General features: G+C 34.9%; 1 long non-coding RNA gene across 2 annotated transcripts in view; it reads right to left on the reverse strand.

The window, feature by feature from the left end:
• Window positions 1-12,541, reverse strand: part of LOC105471111 (uncharacterized) — a 326,529-nt gene that overhangs the window by 103,220 nt on the left and 210,768 nt on the right. The window lies entirely within an intron of this gene.

The raw sequence follows: 12,541 nt of genomic DNA on the forward strand, positions 1-12,541 counted from the left end.
GAGGAATATAAAAGCCAAAACAGCTATCCTAAAGAAAGCAAGTTAATATTTAAAAGATCTCTTGATTTTCTAGCTTTGAATCATTTTAAAACTGAGTTACTGAGTTTCATCTTGGCCTGGCTCCAAGAAAACCAGCGGAGGGAGTCTCATGAGGAAGAACTGAATGGTTTTCTAAACCCCCAGAAATTAATTTTCTTTTTGTAGTTAAAATGTGGTATAAAATTTGCCTCTTTGCAACATATATATGAACTGGCATTTCACCATATAGATATAGAATTAGAGATACACGTTCTAAACATGTATGCATCAATCTAATATATATAATCACTCATTCAGAAAATATTTGTTCATTGTCTGCTGAGCTCCAAATACTCTTTTAGTCACTGGGGATATATCAATGAATCAATGAACAGGACTGAAAATATAATATTGTATATATTAAAAATAATGCACTTGTGTGTGTGTAAAACAAGCAAAAAATAACAATATGATATAATCTCAGGTAGAGACAAGTGAAGAACAAAAATAACAGCAGGAATGACCTTTCTAAGGATTTTGACAAAGACCAGAATGAAGCAAAAGAGTGAGTCATCTGACTTTCAGAGGAAAGAGCATTCCCCAAACTCTCAGTAGCAAGTAAAAAATTGATAGGGTAATGAATGATTCATGCTTTTTGCTAAATATTTCTGCTTCTCCCTCCTTTGAGATTCATAGGATTGTTTTCTATTTTCTGGCCCCATTGTGTTGTGGTGAGCCATGTGCTTATTTCTGGTCAATGATTATGAACGGAAGCTATGTGTGTCACTTCTGGGCTGAAGTATTTACTTGTTGGCTTGACAATTTACAGTATCTTTTTCCCCTTTAGAATAATAATTCCCTTTAGAACAATAATTTCTGTTCCAAATAGTGAGTCCCTCTTACCCTTGGCTCCCTTAATAAAAATGATGGAACTGAGATGGAAAAACTTTTCTGTTTTAAGTGTTTGAGATTTGAGGAGTTATGTATTACTACACATAGCCCAACATATCCTGATGGAATGGGAGTGAGTTTAGAATGTTCAAAGAAAGCAAAGAATCCTGCAGAGCTGAAGAAGAGGCCCCAGAGGGACGGAGAGGAGATGAAATTAGAAAGGTAAGTTTGGTCCAGATTATGCAACAATGGAAGTCACGGTGTGTCAGGGTTCTCTAGAGGTACAGGACTAATAGGATAGATGTATATATGAAAGGTAGTTTATTAAGGAGTATTGACTCACACGATCACAAGGTGAAGTCCTGCAATAGGCCATCTGCAAGCTAAGGAGCTGGGAAGACAGTCCAAGTCTATCAAAACCTCAAAAGCAGGGAAGCCAAATGCAGCCTTTATTCTGTGGCTGAAGGCCTGAGAGCCCCTGGAAAACCACTGGTGTAAGTCCAGGAGTCCAAAAGGTAAAGAACTTGGAGTCCAATGTTCAAGGGCAGCAAGTATCCAGCATGGGAGAAAGATGGAGGCCAGAAGACGCAGCCAGTCTAGTCCTTCCATGTTCCTCTGCCTGCTTTTTTCCTAGCTGCACTGGCAGCTGATTAGATTATGCCCACCCAGACTGAGGGTGGGTCTGCCTTTCCCAGTCCACTGACTCAAATGTTAATCTCCTTTGGCAACATCCTCACATACACACCTAGGAACAATACATTACATACTTCAATCCAATCAAGTTGACACTCAATATTAAACATCACACATGGATTTCAGGTTAGATTTTTTACTAAGAGTAGTAGAAATTATTGCAAGGGGATGATGAAACAAGCAACTTAGCCTAATATGTAATGCTTTGACGCTTATGTTTTAAAACTTTTAAAAACATAATATTTAATATACTGAAAGTTTAGTATGCTTTTCTAAGAACTTAACACATAAAACTGATTTTAGGAGATGAAAATATTTAAACTTAATCCAACAACTTGGATAAATTACAATATCAAATAAGAATGGGTCTTAATATCTTTCCATTTGAAACATTAGGAATTTATAAAACAAAAACCCCTTAAAACCGAGTCAGGGGTCTTAAAATTTTCTTGGGAAAAGATGGGTTATAAATTAAAATACACATAATTTTATGCTACAGAAAGCTTCTCTTCTTGTCATTGTTATTCTGATTAAAAAAAAAAAGAGCTTGGCTACTTCTTTGCAACTATTGAGTTAATACAGTTGTCTTGATTTTTTTTTAAGTCAAATATTCGGCATATCAATGGTCATGATTGCTTCAACCCAAGCGAGAAAGGTGGAAATTGAAATAGAGGCATGATGGAGCTCTCAGAATGCCCATGTGCAGGTGTTTCAATGATTTTCATTTACTTTACAGTTGGCATATCAATGGCAAGAAAATTAGGTTTGATTGGATTTGGCAATAGCTTTCCTTTATGATATTTTCAAGGGATAGGATTGTTCAGGGTTGAATTCCCAATTATCTCCTGCTGTCAGAGGCTGGATAAAACAAAGCCTTCAGCACCAAATGTAATTAGCTCTATTGACTTATGTTTTTAATGTTAAAATTATATTCCTTTTTGGGGAGGATGAACAAATACCACCCTTTCTCACTATACATTAATATCCTTGAAAACTGAGTGGATTTGTTTGGCAACTTATTTCTGTGTCTCTGAGATGAAATCTCTGAAGAGCTCTGAGATCAAAGCACTAAGAAGATGGGACACAGGATGTAACATGAATGTTATTTTGAAAATATGAAACTAATAGATATTGTGCATTTTATTTTTTCCTTCATAAACCATGCTTTTTCATCATAATTTAAATATTACAGTACTCAAATAAAAGAGAGTACACTTATATTCATAGCAGCATTATTCACAATATCCAAATGGTAGAAGCAACCCAAGTGTCCCTCAATGGATGAACTGACAAACAAATGTGATATCTACATACAATGGAATATTACTCAGCCTTAAGAAAAAGACATTCTGATACATGCTACAATATGGAATAAACTTAAGGGCACTATACTAAGTGAAATAAGACTATTATGAAAAGACAAATACTGTATGATTCCACTTATATATCTGTGCTAGTCAAATTTATAGAAACAAAAAGTAGAATGGTGGTTTCAGGGACCAGGGAAGGTACAAATGGAGAATTGTTATTTAATGTCATTTTAATTTTATATGATGAAATTTCTAGAGATTGCTCAACAATGTAAATACACTTGACACTACTGAATTATATCCTTAAAATGGTTAAAATGCTAAATTTATGTTATGTGTATTCTACCACAATTAAAAATAATACATAAGATATATTTTGAAAAGGAAAAGCAGTAACAAATATCCTATCAAAAAGGAGAAAGAAAGGAGATAATCTTTATTGGTAGAAAAGTGAAGAAATTACACATCACAAGACATCACACCATTGAACCCCTGGCAAAAAGTGGAAAACAGAAAATAAAATATTAGTATGAAAGAGAGTTTCAATGCCTGTATCCTTGTTTCCTTTCTGGGAACATATACTGACATAAACATCCAGGAGGGGTATGGGAAGAGCTGGGAGAGTCAGGGAGACCAGAGACAAGCTGTCCCTACAGCAAACTAGAGGAACATGGGCCTCTGGGATAGTTCTACATCCTTTATATTCGGCATGGTGTAAGGATATTGTTGCAGCATTTTCAAAGGAAGTAGCTGATTGCATGAGTCCAGGATATTTCTCATCCCCTGTTCAGTATGAGAGGGTCAGGGATGAAGAAGGTCCCACATGCTGAGAGGGTTTCAGAAAGGATTCTTAACATAATGTTCTGAGAAACAAATAGTACCTACACACATCATCTTAGAGAAGCAGAACAGCATCATCATAAAGACCGAACATAGGCTCCAGAGTCAGAAGGCCTGGGATTTGATTTCTGTCTTCTCCACATTCAAGCAGTGCAAACTCAAACAAGTTGACCCTCCTCTCCGTACCTCAATTTCACTTCTTGAAATGTGGTAATAATACTATCACCTCACTTTTTTGTTTAAGGATTAAATGAGTTTATACACATGAAAATCCTATCCCAATACCCGACACACAGTTTTCAATAAACATCAGTCATTATTCTTTGCTTTTATCGTTATCGAAAAGGAGAGAACTATTAACAATAGATTTCTCAACATTGCCTAAAAAAACTAAGTTGTACAACTTCAGACAGAAAGCCTATAGCTTGTGTGTTCTGATATCTAATTGAGTGTGGCTTAGGAAAAACATATTATAACAGTTCTTAGGAGTGAAAAAAGATAAAGGTAAGTGTTTTTGTGTACATTGAGTGTAGCATAAGTAAATTTTGATCCCAGTATAGAAGAGATATTACTTCAGTATCCTCAAGCTGCATGTCTGAATCTGATATTTGTGGGAAGTGAGAGAAGGATGCAACTGGAGGCCAAAATACCATATGCATGAATATTTAAAACATACATTAAGCTAATAATAAACTGTTAATTAAAATATGTTTTAGTCGTTTACTTTGAAAACTATACCGTCACAATGAATTAGAAGGCCAGACTCAAATTTAGAATTAACACGGAGTTCCATGCTGGAACTTGGTGAGACAGGAAAGCAGGCTGTATTCTAGCCTCTGACCTACCTCCTTTTTCCCACCAGTCTCTGTCCTTCATGAGGCATAATGCACAAGCATTTTGTCAACCTATCCAACCCGTGATGAAGCGCTATCTATATTCCTATAAATAGACACTCCTTGCCAACTCCTCAGGCCAACAGATACAGACATCAGCTACGTGGGACTTGAAGCATGGTAGTTGGGGAAGGGGATCCGGCTTTAATTAGGCATATTCCCTTAGTACAGTAAACTCTTCGTCTTATAGGGAGGGCCTTGGCCAGAAGACCAGAGCAGGATTTGCTAGCGTTTGGGGCTCAGAGAAAGAGCTCCTCTTGCCTGCTCTATGAGTGACAATGTGCACAAAAAAAATAATTCAAAATCTTTCAATTATAGCTAAAGGGCAAAATCATCCACAGTTAGAGACCATCCCAACCCTGAAAAAAAAAAAGAATATGTAGCAAGAGCTAAAGATACTCAACAGATGGAGGAACAGGAATGACATAGAAAGTTTTCTCTAAGGGCTTTCTTGAAATCAGGCATTTTGAAAAGAACAAACCTCTTTCAGAAAGAGAAAACTAGCTGTGGCAACAGCAACTCAGACTGTGAATGTACTGACCAGGGATATATCATTCTCCAATGATTCCAAGAATCACATTCATTATATATTTAGCATCTTAAAATTGAGATGTTTCCCACAATTGATAGTGTTTTACAATTACTGTCAGCCAAGTGACAGTTGTGACATGACTGTCAGGGCCTGTATGTGCATGAACTTGATCATAGCTATTCACAACCAACCTTAATTAACATGAGCTGTGTGCATTATTGGCTCCATATAAGTTGTGTTGAATTGCTATTTAAAATGTCTCCAAAAAGATTATACTATGATTTGGCATTGAAAAAAGAGTTTGTGTGCAGAAAGACACAGAAACCAAGAGCAGGACATAAACTGGATATTAATGAAATAAATTTTCATTTTTGGAAGAATACCTGCAACTTCATATTTGTTTGCAAAGTAACAACAAAGTAAATTCTGGAACTTAAAATAAAGATACCCATAAACAGATGAAGCTGTATAACATGTAGTTACCGAGTTTATTGGTTAGCTATTGCTACAATAATATTGCATAACACCATCTCAAAACTCCATGATTTAAAACAACTAATTACCATGCATGTGTCTCCAGGTAAGCTGGAGTTCAACTGGTCTAGGTAGGAGTTACCTAGATGGCTTGGCTTCTCATGTCTCTGCTATACATGTCTCTCATCCTCCACCTGTGATGAGTGGACCAGGTGGGCATATTCTTTTGGTGATGTCTGATAGCAAAAATGTACAAAAAGAACAAGTGAAATACTGTTGTTCATAATAAACTCTAATGACTCCTTGTATTTCAGTGTTCTCAGTTGTCTCCTTTTTTATTCCTGATGTTACTTATCTGGGTCTTCTCTCTTGTTTTTTCCTAAGTCTAACCAAAAGTTTGTGAATTTTGTTTATCTTTTTGATAAACAAACTTTTTGTTTTATCTTTTTGTTTTGTTTTGTTTTTTGAGACAAAGTCTCACTCTGTCACCCAGGCTGGAGTGCAGTAGCACAACCTCGGTTCACTGCAACCTTCATCTCCTGGATTCAAGCAATTTTCCTGTCTCAGCCTCCCTAGTAGCTGGGATTAAAGGCACGCACCACCACACCCAGCCAATTTTTATATTTTTAGTAAAGACTGGGTTTCACCAGATTGGCCAGGCTGATCTCGAATTCCTGACCTCAAGTGATCCACCCACCTTGGCCTGCCAAAGTGCTGGGATTATAGGCGTGAGGCACCACCACCGACCTTGTATTGTTTTTAAAGTCTCAGTTTCATTTATTTCTGCTCTGATCTTTATTATTAATTTCCTTCTACTAATTGGTTTGTTCTTGCTTCTCTAGTTCCTTGAGGTGAATCTTCGGGTTGTTAATTTTGAAATCTTTCTACTTTTTTGATATAGGTGTCTATTGCTATAAACTTCCTTTTTAGTACTGCTTTTGTTGTATCCCATAGATTTTGGTGTGTTGTATTTCCATTTTCATTTGTTTAAAAAAAATCAAATTTCCTTCTTAATTATTTCATTGGCCCATTGGCCATTCAGAAGCATGTTGTTTAATTTCCAAGGTTGTGTATTTTCCAAGGTCCCTCTTGCTTTTTGATGGCTAATTTTATTCCATTGTGGTCAGAGATAATACTTGATATATATATATATTTTTTTTTAAATGTGTACAGGCTTGTTTTGTGGCTTCAAATGTGGTCTCTTCTGGAAAATGTTCCATGTGGTGATGAAAAGAAAGTGTATTCTGCAGCAGTTGGATGAAATGTTCTGTAAATGTCAATTAGGCTTATTAGATCTAATGTGTAGTTTAACTCTGCTGTTTCTTTGTTCTTATCTGTCTGGATGATCTGCCTGTTACTAAGAGTGGGCTGTTAAAGTCCTATATTATTACTGTATTGAAGTCTATCTCCCCCTTTAGGTCTATTAATGTTGGCTTTATATATTTGAGATCTTCAGTGTTGAGTGCATAAATATTTATATAATTATGATATTCTCTTGCTAAATTGACCCCTTTATCAATATATAGTGAATTTATCTCTTTATAATCATAGATTTGTAATCTGTTTATATGTGTGATATGAATCTAGTTACTCCTACTCTTTTTTGGTTTCCATTTGCAGGGAATATCTTTTTCTGATCCTTCACTTTTAGTCTACATATGTGGTTTTCTTGAGGCAACAAGTAGTTGGGTCTTGTTTCTTTATCCATTCAGCTATTCTTTGCCTTTTCATTGGAGAATTGAGACATTTACATTCAGTGTTATTATTGATAATTAAGGAGTTATATAAGGTATATACTTATTGCTTATACCAATATGTGTTATTTGATAAGTAATAACTACTATCATTTTGTTGCTTGTTTTCTGATGGTTTTGAGACTTTTCCTCCCTTTCTTATTAAAGTCTTCCTTTGTAGTTATGTTATTATCTCTGATAGTATATTTTAAATTGTTACTGTTATTTTTAGTTAATCTATTTCAGAATTTTGCACTGTGGTTGCGATGAGGCTTACAAAAAACATTTTAAAGACATAACAAGTTATTTTAAAGAGATGGCAACTTATCTTAGAACACAAAAGAATAGAAATAAACAAAGGCAAAAAATCTACACTTTAACCCCATTTCCACTACATTTTGATTTTCACTTTTCTCAATTTACATTCTTAAAATTACCTATCTCTTAACAGGGTGCTGTAACTATTATTGCTTTTTATATATTTTGTCTTTTGTGCTTAATACCAGAGTTATGGGTGGATTATACACCATAAATATAGTAACAGGGTATTCTGGGTTTGTTCATGTACTTAATTTTACCAGTGGGTTTATACCTTGAAAAGTATTCTCTTTAGCATTTCTTGCAAGATGAGTCTGGTGGTGCTGAATTCTCTCGGCTTTTGTTTGTCTGTGAAGGACTTTATCCATCATATTTCAATAACAGTTTTGCTGGTTACGATGTTCTGAGGAGGTTGCAGTTTTTTTTCTTTGAGCACTACCATATGAATCAGCAATTGGATATTTATTCAAAGGAAGAGAAATCCAAATATTAAAGGTATATCTGGACTCTGGCGTTTATTGCAGACTATTCACAATAACAAAGATACAGAATCAACCTAAATGTCCATTAACAGATGAATAGATACAGAAAATATTATATATATACATATATATGTGTGTGTATGTGTATATATATGTGTGTGTGTGTATGTATGTGTGTACCTCAGTCATAGGTAGATGAAAGTTGAATTATATAAGAAAAATTCAAATATTTTCCATAATTGGCATATCATTTTATAGCTACCTCAGATATGTATGAGAGTTCTATTCAGTCCATATCTTTACCAGTATTTAGATTAATCAGCCATTCGGCTGTCTACTGGTTTGCAATGTTCTGATGAGAAGTCAGTCATAATTCCTATAGCTGTTTCTTTGTATATAATGTTTCTGTTTCTCCCCTGTCTGTTTTTAAGATTTTCTCTTTCTTTTAGGTTTCCAGCAATTGACTATAACATGCCTATGTGTGTTTTTCTTGTTTCTACTTGTAGTTTGTTAAGCTTTTGGATCAATGTATTGATAATTTTTTGTAAAATTTGTAAAAAATAAATTTTGGTTGTGTTTAAAATATGTTTTATTTTTTCTTTCTCTTTTTTCCTCATTGAACTCCAAATACAAGCATGCTAAACTTCTTGATAATTCCAAGAAGTTGCAGATGGTCTGTTTACTTTTTCCCACCTTTTTTTTTTAACTGTGTCCTTCAGTTTGATGTTTTGTATTGATCCATCTTTGAGTTCACTGGATCTTTCTTTTACAATTTACTTGAAGACCCAAATTTTTGTTTTTAAATATTATAATTTTAACTTTTAGAATTTTAATCAACTTTTTAAAATTTTACAACTTCTACTTCTCTCCCACAATAGTTCATCTCTGTATCCATTTTTTCCTGTAAATTAATATATTTTTCATAGTTATGTTTAGTTCTCAACCTCCCTAATCTAATACCTGGAAATTTCTAGCTCAATTTATATTGACTTTTTTTCTTGGTAATGGGACATGTTTTCCTGCTTCATCACATATCTTCTAATGTTTTATTGTATTATGAGTATGGCATATAAAATAATATAAAAATTTAATTCGTTTTTGTTCTTTGACAGAGAATGCAAGCCACTGCCCCTGTTTGAAAGTTAAGGGAAGGTACTGGCGTGCAGAATCTTTATAATCAAATTGAGCCTGTGCTACGTCACAGTATTGACTTTAGCTGTGATCAGCCTGCTTCATTTTTTCATTATCACTAGTCTCTTTTTTATCTTGCTTTATATTCCAAATAAGAGAAAGTTGAAATGCAATTTAAAATATTTTTAGTTCACCTTTGGATTCAATTTTGTCAGGGCTTCAAAATAGAAGCAACACAAGAATATGTTATTTCTTTCTGCTTATCAGCTTCTCTTTCATGGCTGAATTCTTGATAATATTCAGATAGAGAAACTTATTTGACTGAAAAATTTGTTTTTTGCTTGGAATCTTCCAGATTCAAATGCCTCCTGCCATCGCTGTGTCATCTAAAGCTTATCTGTTTTCTTTTTAACCCTGCTGAGTCTCTTCATCAACATCAGGCCTACACCTCCACCCACTCGTATCCAGATCAGGAGCTCTTCCCCAGGTAGAGAAGTTGCCGTGGTACTCTAACTAGGAAGAACTTGTTTTTCTCTGGAATTCAGTTCATCAAGGCTTTATTATATCTACAGTTCTTTATTAGCCCCTTAGAAAGTAAGGTTTATTTATCCATTTTGTCAATTTTGTTGTTTTTACCATGATTTGAAAAGATTTTTTGCCTCTTGTTCATATAAACTGGAAGCCAGATAAATATTCATCATTAAATTTCTGTTCATGTTTTATATTCTTTTCCATGAAAGTTCCCCCTATTTGGCTAATCTTTAGGGCTCACATATCTAGATCTGCCCTGAATAAACTAAAACACTTTATTCAGAGCACAGTTTTTAAAACCAAGGAGACAGCAAGATAGACATAAGATAAATATTACATGGGATCTGCATAAAATAGTTTTTTTCTCCATTATCTTTTACTTTTTCCTTGCCCTCTTCCATTCCTTTCTCTTTACACAGGAAACAGAAACAGAGGTGAGGATAAAAGGTCCTAACAACACAGTAGACTCAGAAAGCAAGGACGAAACTATGTTGGAGGCAAGAAATTTGGATGGACATTAGAGAAAGAAAAACCAATTTTGAAGTATATTTATATTTGACATTATAAGCTAAGCCTCTAGAAAATTTAAATGTCAAAATTAAATTTATACATTAAATTTGCCATATTTCATTTTGAAATATAAAATGGCGAGATGGGAAGAGGGTGCAGGCATCCTGTAGGAAGTTTGATATTGAAGAGGAGTGAAGCAAGAAAGGTAAGATTGCAGCAAAGGGGCAAGTTAAGATGGAAACCTCATTGAAAACTCCTACCCCGCACCTACATCACCATATTGATCTTATAACTAATTCTTCTTTGCCTCTCTTATCTCACAGCATGAAGAATTTGCTTAAAGTTATAACCAATGCTGCTCAGCACATTTCTTCATTTCTATACCTTCACTCCTCACATGGCTCCCCACCCCACCCCACCCCACCCACGACTGAAAATCAATTTACAGGTGTCTTCAGCTCTCCCTGATGGGTCCAAGTTGCATACTGAATATTTCTGGCTTGCTGATTTTCAAAGGCTTTTGGATGATATTAATAAATAGGGGTTCATAATATATATGAAATTCAACTTGATTTTGACTTAATCAGCCCAAATCCCTGTGTTTCTATTTTAATTCTTCCTTCCAGCATAAGAATTCCCCTGCTTCTAACAAATCTTTGCAGCAGGTCTGCAGCATCACAAGCTTTAGATACCTTCTGATATAATTTTAAAATCTTCTGAGCTATGAATGGTCCCTGGCAACTCTCTGACAAACAATCATTTTAGTTCTGACAATCTATGGATAGCTGAAGCTACACAGATCAAAATAAGAATATGGGACATCCTTAGATATCCCAGCAAACTCTAAAGGGGAAATGAATGTTCTATCCTGAGGCACCACAATGGATTAGAAGGTTTTATCTAGCTGAGAGTGATGGTAAATAGAGCCATTCACATTGGGGATATTGCTCAAATATATTTGAACACTTTGATCTATTTCTCTGCCCTATAGTAATTTACATAGGCTTCCCAATTTTGCTCACAGTCTAAGTGTTGTGTTACTGAAAATTTTCTCTGGAATTGAAATACTAAGACTGAGACTTATCTATTCATATTAGGGCCTTGAAACATTTTATAGGGAATGTAGTTGACTGCAAATGGCCCTATATCCATGAAAGGCAATCTGTAGAGAAAGTGTCAAAGGCACAAAGTGAGTTGTCTTTTTTTTTCTTTCATTTCTTCTTTTATTTCTTGTTGTCTTATTTTTGTCTTTGTTTCCTGAAAAACATTGTAGAAATTAAAGACATTAGATTATAGTGAACAGTTTCTGTAGTAGTCATTGGCTGTCTCTTTGGCAACCTTCTCCTTTTCCTTCTGGTCATAGGGATCTGGATTTTCTTTTAGAGAATTACCTCTCCACCACTTTTTGTAGTCTTTGTGAAGCTGTCGATCAAGGTACACTGACCTCCCCTAGGGACAAGTGTCATTCACTGTAGGCTCTCTAGACATCTGGACTTAGAGTCTTGAGTCAATGGATGAAAGAATAAGAAAACAGAAACCTTTTGGAGATGTTGCTTGTCATCAGCATCATGTTGTTAGAACTGCCACTCAACTTCTGCAATCCAATTTCCCTAAGCTGTACTTGTTCCCATCCTGCTGAGACTGGTTCTCCCAAGTCCTGTCACTGATTGTGGTGCCATCCCCTAGTCTTCTAATAAATTCTCTGTTGGTTAAATTACCAAGGGTCTGTTTTTATTGTTTGCAATCAAAGAAATTCAACTCATAGAAATGCTCCAAGTTAGTCAGATGTAGATGATTTTTATGAGTAGTTATCCATTCCATAATATACTATGTTTCTAATAATATACACATTTATTTTAATATTTTGATAGAAGTCCTGAAAGAGCCATTTCTGTAAGTCAATACTTTGTGAGACTGCAGCAAGATGTAAAAGATTTATTCAGGAAACAATCTTAAGCAACAACAGCAATCTTCTTTGCAGAAAAAAATGACGGATCAGTAAGGCAGTGCAATTCTAGTGTCCCTAAATCCAGATGGGTTTAGAACTGGGATGGCAAACTGAAATATCTGTAGGAAATGAGCAATGATGCAAACGGATGAGTCATCTGGGATACTTCTCACTTTCATTAAGAATTATAATCCAGCTGATTTTTCTTCTTCAACCTCTTCGGTTTCTCCTTTCAGT

Source organism: Macaca nemestrina, chromosome 6 (assembly GCF_043159975.1).
Source record: "Macaca nemestrina isolate mMacNem1 chromosome 6, mMacNem.hap1, whole genome shotgun sequence".
Classification (NCBI taxonomy): Eukaryota; Metazoa; Chordata; class Mammalia; order Primates; family Cercopithecidae; genus Macaca; species Macaca nemestrina.